General features: G+C 51.5%; 1 protein-coding gene across 1 annotated transcript in view; it reads left to right on the forward strand.

Moving 5' to 3' along the window:
* The window catches only part of NHSL2 (NHS like 2), a 274480-nt gene that overhangs the window by 242705 nt on the left and 25775 nt on the right, over nucleotides 1-6000 (forward strand). The gene's annotated exons all lie outside the window — the stretch shown is intronic.

Below are 6000 nucleotides of genomic sequence, written 5' to 3' on the forward strand. Positions count from 1 at the left end.
ATCAGATTACAGTTATTGTATCTCAGGAAAGTTACTTATGCTCATCATCACTTCAAAACTTCTAATCTATAGACTTGCCACTCAGTCTTGTAACTTAATGCATTATTAAAGTAGTAACATAACTAGATCATAATTTCTTAAAAGTATTTTATAACTATTTCAATATGATTCATTTCCTTTTTAATTCTATGCATTATATTTTATGCATCTGAAAACATTATTCTGAGAAGGAGTCCAGAGGTTTCACCAAACTGCTAGAGGGACCCATGATCTAAAAGGGATTGAGACCCCAGCCCTGGATCTTGGCACTCTCCTGCTCCACTGGCCTCATTTCTGCTCCACAGAACTTTCCCTGTCTTACTGGAGGGCTCGAAAGCATTAGCATGCTAGTGCTGTGACATTGGGCAAGTTAAAATTTCCCTGCTGTTTCTTAACCTTCAGAATGGGGAATAATAACACTACCTACTTTTATAGGGTTGTAGTGATGATTCAATGAGTTAATCAGTGTAAAGAGCTTAGTGCCCAACCAATAGTAAGTGCTTGTAAGTATTAGCTATTGTTGTTGTCATTTCATATCAATTATCTCACTAATATCTGCTATTATTATCTCCATTTTTAGAAAAAGGAAACTGGGGCTTAGAGAGGTGAAATGACTGACCCAAGGGTACACACAAGGAAATGGCAGAGCCAGAGTTCAAAGCCAGGTCTGTGGGATTCACAAGCCCAGCAGATGTCGCTGTCCACCACATCACAGATTGGGAGTGATGCCCCCCCCCCCCCAAAGAGGAGACAGGGACCATCAACAGGGGGCTTAGTTGGGAATGGACAACAAGCTCTGCACCCTCCTGCTTTCCCTTCCCAACTTATTCCTACTGTCCACACATCCACTTGATGGCGGGGGGGGGGGGGGGGGGGGAGGGGTGGTGCTCCCAGTTCCACTTGCATACCGTCAGCCCTCATCCAGATCTCAGGAAGCCAGTCGTCCTCCCAAAGGCTACTGCCAGTGCAGCCCCCATGTGCAAAGGGGACAAATGAGCACCAAGCTCATTTGGGGTCATGAACCAGCCTCTGCTCAAGCCTCTGCTATGGAGCCAGCCTCTGCTCAAGCCTCTGCTATGGAGCATTGGGGTCAGGGGCAGGGGAGTGACTGGGGACTCAGAAAGGCAGGAGCTTGTCTGGGGAGTGAAGGCAGCATCGTGGAGGAAGTGGTCTTGGAGTGGAGGAGATCGCCAGTTGGAGTGGGGCCAGGAGTGCTTATGAATTTTTAAAGCAGAGGGAATAGAGTGCGCAAAGGGCCAGAGGCATAAAAGGGCCCGGGATGTAAGGAAAGAAGAAAGTAATTCAGGATGTCTGGAGTTTGGACTGAATGGAAGAGGGAAGAAGGTTGGCATGGGCAGATGAGACGGCATAGGTAGTTTATTTATAACCAGCTAGTGAGGAAGGCCAGAACCGAGTCCACAAGTCTTCCAATAGAGGAAGGAAAGCCATTGAAGGGTTTTTGTATAGGAGCAACAGGAGCAGATTTGTGCGTTCAAAGGACCATGCCCACCCACACTACAAGCAGGCGTGTAGAAGGTGGATTGATTAGAAGGGGTTGAGACTGGAGGCTGGTTAGACCAGCAGGGAGGCTACTTCAGCAGTCCAGGGGAGAGAAGGGGGGGGGGCTAAACTGGGTGGGGAGGAGTCTGGAACTTGTGACACTCCTTCTGGCTCACGTGTCTGCACTAAGTGGTGAGGAGGAGGTAGGACCAAACCGGCAATTGCTCGGGGCACTTGCCCTCCTCAAGTTTGGTTGTGGATGGAAAGGCTTCCTTGGGCCAGAGGACAGTCGCCATGAATTCACAGACTAACACCTTCCACTTTAGCCTCTTTCTCGTATTAACAGTACACAGCAAGAGCAGAATAAAAAGCCAGGACCTTATTTTCTGGCCCTGCCCTCCTGGGAGAGTAGCCGAGGTGAGGGGCCCCAGCTGTACCCCTCTGTGCGGCAGGCAGGAAGGGCACAGGGGCCGTGAAGAACAGGTCAGAGCCTGCCCTCTGTCAAAGGAAATATCCACCCTCCTAAGCCTTTCAGAGACTATTTTCTTCCAAGTAGGTCCCGCTGTTACCAGGGCAACCGAGAACCCTGGGCTTTGTGTTTCTGTGTCTGTGGAGTCCCTGGGGAGAAGTGGTCTGCCGAGCTTTCCCTTGTCTGGGCAGGATGCAGGAAGTGCTAGCCGGAGGTAGAGCCCCCATCCCCATTTGGGGGTAATCTCTTGCCTTGTTAATGCCTGTCCTCATCCCCTGGGAGGGGCCAAGGCCCCAGGGGAGTCAGTTCTGTCGGTCAGGGGTTAAGGCTTAGGACCTGGTTTCTCAAAGTCAGATTTCTGCACTGATCCGATGGCACACCTCTCTCAGGAGGTGCAATCTAAGCAGGTGTCCTGGAGGGGCGAGCTCACACCAGATCATGGTACATGCTGGGGGATCATTGCACAAATATTTCTTGATTACTTACTGTGTGCTAGTTCAGGATCTCCAGGCTGGTTCCTGCTCCAGGGAACTCTATGGGAAGTCTCAGGACCAAACTGGCTGCTAAATATCATGCGGGCTAGTTGGTCCCCAATGCTCTTTTCTGCACCGGGCTGAGCTGGTCATTAGAATTGCCTAGGGAGCTTTTCAGAAATAGAAATTCCTGGACATTCTGATTCTACCAGCGTGGGTTGTGAGTGGAGGGTGGAGGTTAAGAGTTATGGAGGTCTAACCGCTGGAGTTCACAGTCAAACGCTGCAAATGGAGCAAGTGACCTTGAGCTGCCAGTTTCCTCACAAAATGAATGAGAGGAACAGTCAAGCCTCCTTCACAGGCAGCAAGCTTTTCTCTGCCTTCCTCCATACCTTGGGAACAGAGTTTTTATGACTCTTGCCACCCTTGTCACCCTTCTACTGCCCCCACTCTTTCCTTCCTTCCTTCTTCCTGGCTTTTGCTCTATTTTCCTATTTTGGGCATGCAAAAGGGCTTCTGTGAGATGCAACCTGGTCACCTTCCATTGGGCAGCCAGGATCCCAGGTGGGCCCTGTCCATCTCCTGGGTCTCGCGCTCACTCTGTTGCAGCAGCCCCAGAAGGTATTAGCATTTCTGGCAGCCATGGCAGTCTGCTGATTCATCCTGAGCCCCCATCAACTCAGGTTTTCAGATTTTTTTTCACAAGTTTCTTCTCATCCACATCTTCCCCACTCGGGCTTCTGCAGATGGTTTTCGGAACTTAACTGCAAGATCTCACAAGTGCACCTAGTAAAGGTCATTTCAGTACATCCTTCCAAGTTAGAGAGATTGCGGGGGTGCTCCTGATTCCATTTTGGAGGGGATCCTCTGGTCCTCCAAGCTTCATGCCATCTGCAGATGCCCTCGGCAAGCTACCTCTAGGTCTCCATCCAGCGGCCCATTTATTCACTCACTTCTTAGTTTATGTACCAAACTGGGGTTGCGATCCTACTGTGTATCCAGCCATGTGCTGGGCCCCAGGGACTAGGTAGGTGAGGAAACTGTGTTCTGAGCAGGAATGGGACTCACACAGGGTCCCAAATCCAGTCAGTGGTGGGGCCGGACTGGAATTCAGGGTTTTTTCCCCTATACTCATAGGGCTCCCCACTGCAGGGGTGGGCAAGGCTGACCTTGCTCTTACTTTCCCCCGCCTGCTCTGATGGGCCATCGCACACTCAATCTGGGATCACCTATTCCCTACCTGCAATGGCGTGAGAAACTCCAGGGGGCGCTGGAGACTTTATCTGACCCCCTGAAGCAGAAAGGGGAACCCTAGTGCTCACTGATGCTGCTCACAGCCCCACAGCCCTGTCCCTCCCCAGAAGGGGCAGTCAGCCGCACACTCATGTATACTCATCGCAGTAAACTCAGCCCTACCACTGGCCTGGCTTGCTCTGGAGGCCCTTCCCTGCAGGGCAGAACTGACTGGTTCTGGAGCCTCCAGAGAGAGGGCACCTGATGCATACCTGGTTGCTTTGGCAAAGACCCAGAATCCAGTCAGGTTGAGGCTTGAGCTCGTCAGGGGGCTTTCCTGGGAAAGGGCATGGAGTATCAGAGTTGAGAGAGTACGGGTCTGGGAGTCACAAAGACCCAAGTCCCCCATGCAACCTAATATCTCTGAAATTCAGGTCCCTCGGCTCTAAAAGAAAACACCATTACCTGCCTCACTGAGTGTGGGAATGAAATGTGGTGAAAGTGTCTGGCACACAGTCAGAAACAAGCTGGCTTCCTCCCTCCCTCCCTCCCCCATAAAGAGGCAAAGCAAGTGCAACTCTGATGCCTGGCTTCGTTTCTCACCGCACGCCTGTACAGTGGCAGGGCAAGAGGACAGGTGGGCAGGACAGAGCAGACCCGGGAAACAGGAGGGCCACTGGAGGGGAGGCAGAGAGGGGCGAAGCATCCCTGGAGCTGACGAATGGGCAGCTGCGGTGCTGTGATAGAGCCACTTAGCAGCTGTAAACTTTGGGCCAGTGACTTCTCCTCTCTAAGCCAGTTTCCTCATCTGTAAGATGGGGGTGAGATGAAATAACGGATGTGTAGTGCCTGGAACGGCACTTATACCTGGTAGGGGGTATAAGTCCATAAACGTTCTCACCCACTGTCCCAGGGGAAGAAATTTCAACTCATGGCTGGGAAACTTGAGCAAATCCCAGAATGGGATTCAGGTTCTTCTGCCCCCACAATCTGTGAGGAGCAGTGAAATCTTGCTGGAGGGTGTCTGCGTGGACTGCTCTAGGGATGTATTTAAAAATCTTCACCAGCTTTCTCACTGGTGTCCCATAGCACCATCTAGTGCCAAGAAGTGGAAGGGCCCTCCCCCTTCCCCGATGTGGGCCCCCTCCCTCCCTCCAAAGTCCTGTGTGTGGGTGTGTGTGCGGGGGTGTGTGTGTTTGGGGGCCGGGGGGCAGCACTGTTATAGGATGGTAGGGTAGGGCTAGACCACTCATACCTTTATGTCTTTATATTACTGGAGAACTAATGCTGTTTTTCAAGATACCTAGTCCCTCCACTTCCCTCCTGACAACTTCTGCCATCCACAAACTCGGTAGGCTAGGGCCCTTAGTTTCCTCATCGAAGGATGTCAAGGCTTCAGGCTAGGGTTGATCCAGGCGAAGTGCCTGGTAAGTACCTAATGCCTCCTAGGTGGGCTTCTGTGCTTGCTCAGTAACCCAGAGAGACACAGTCTTTACACACCCTCTATCTTTTTTATTGAGAAGAAAGCTTTAGCATACAGAACGACTTCTCATCTTCACAACACAGTAATGCAACAATATACAATAACACATTGGTTTCAAACGATTTCTTCCCGGGTCTCTGGGAATCCGTGGGCAGCCTTCATACCCCTACATGCATCCCCCCATCCCCACCCACCCCTCTTTCAACCCAAGAAAGCACCCAAAGCCCATAGTTCCTCTTACAGCCCTTGTGGCTGTTACATCACAATATTGAAGACCTGGGAAAAGGGGGGAAGAGGGTCAAAGGGAGCCCAAGCCCCCTTGCCACCAGAGGGCCAGAAAACAGCTCACTGCTCATCTGCCCTTTCCCCGGCTGAAGCTACACGGGCTCAGGATGAGAAGCACCATGGGAACAGGCAGGGCCTGTGCTGAGGGGTCCCTGGAGATGGGCGTGCAAGGCACCTGTCCTTTGCACTTCTCTGGCAGGCACGTGGGCAGCAGGGCCAGCGTGTCGACCATCAGCAAACAGGGTCCACGGCTTTGAAGAACAGCGGTTCCCCTTCTGGAACTCTCTCCTGAGGAAATAGCTGAAAAACAGACAAACTTTTCTTTACAGGGTTATTTACTCCTGCACTGGTGGGGATGGGGGAAACCAGGCGACTGACATGTCCAACACATTAGGAGAATGCTTAAATAAATGATTCAGTCTGTGTGACTGCATAGGTGGCAGCCATTTTAAATCCTGCTGATCGAGAGCTCGCAGGATGATCTTGGCTTTGAAAAGACGCAGTGAGGTGCCTTCCCT

This window comes from Monodon monoceros, unplaced genomic scaffold (assembly GCF_005190385.1).
Source record: "Monodon monoceros isolate NGI ecotype Baffin Bay Population unplaced genomic scaffold, NGI_Narwhal_1 Super_Scaffold_22, whole genome shotgun sequence".
NCBI classification, from domain to species: domain Eukaryota; kingdom Metazoa; phylum Chordata; class Mammalia; order Artiodactyla; family Monodontidae; genus Monodon; species Monodon monoceros.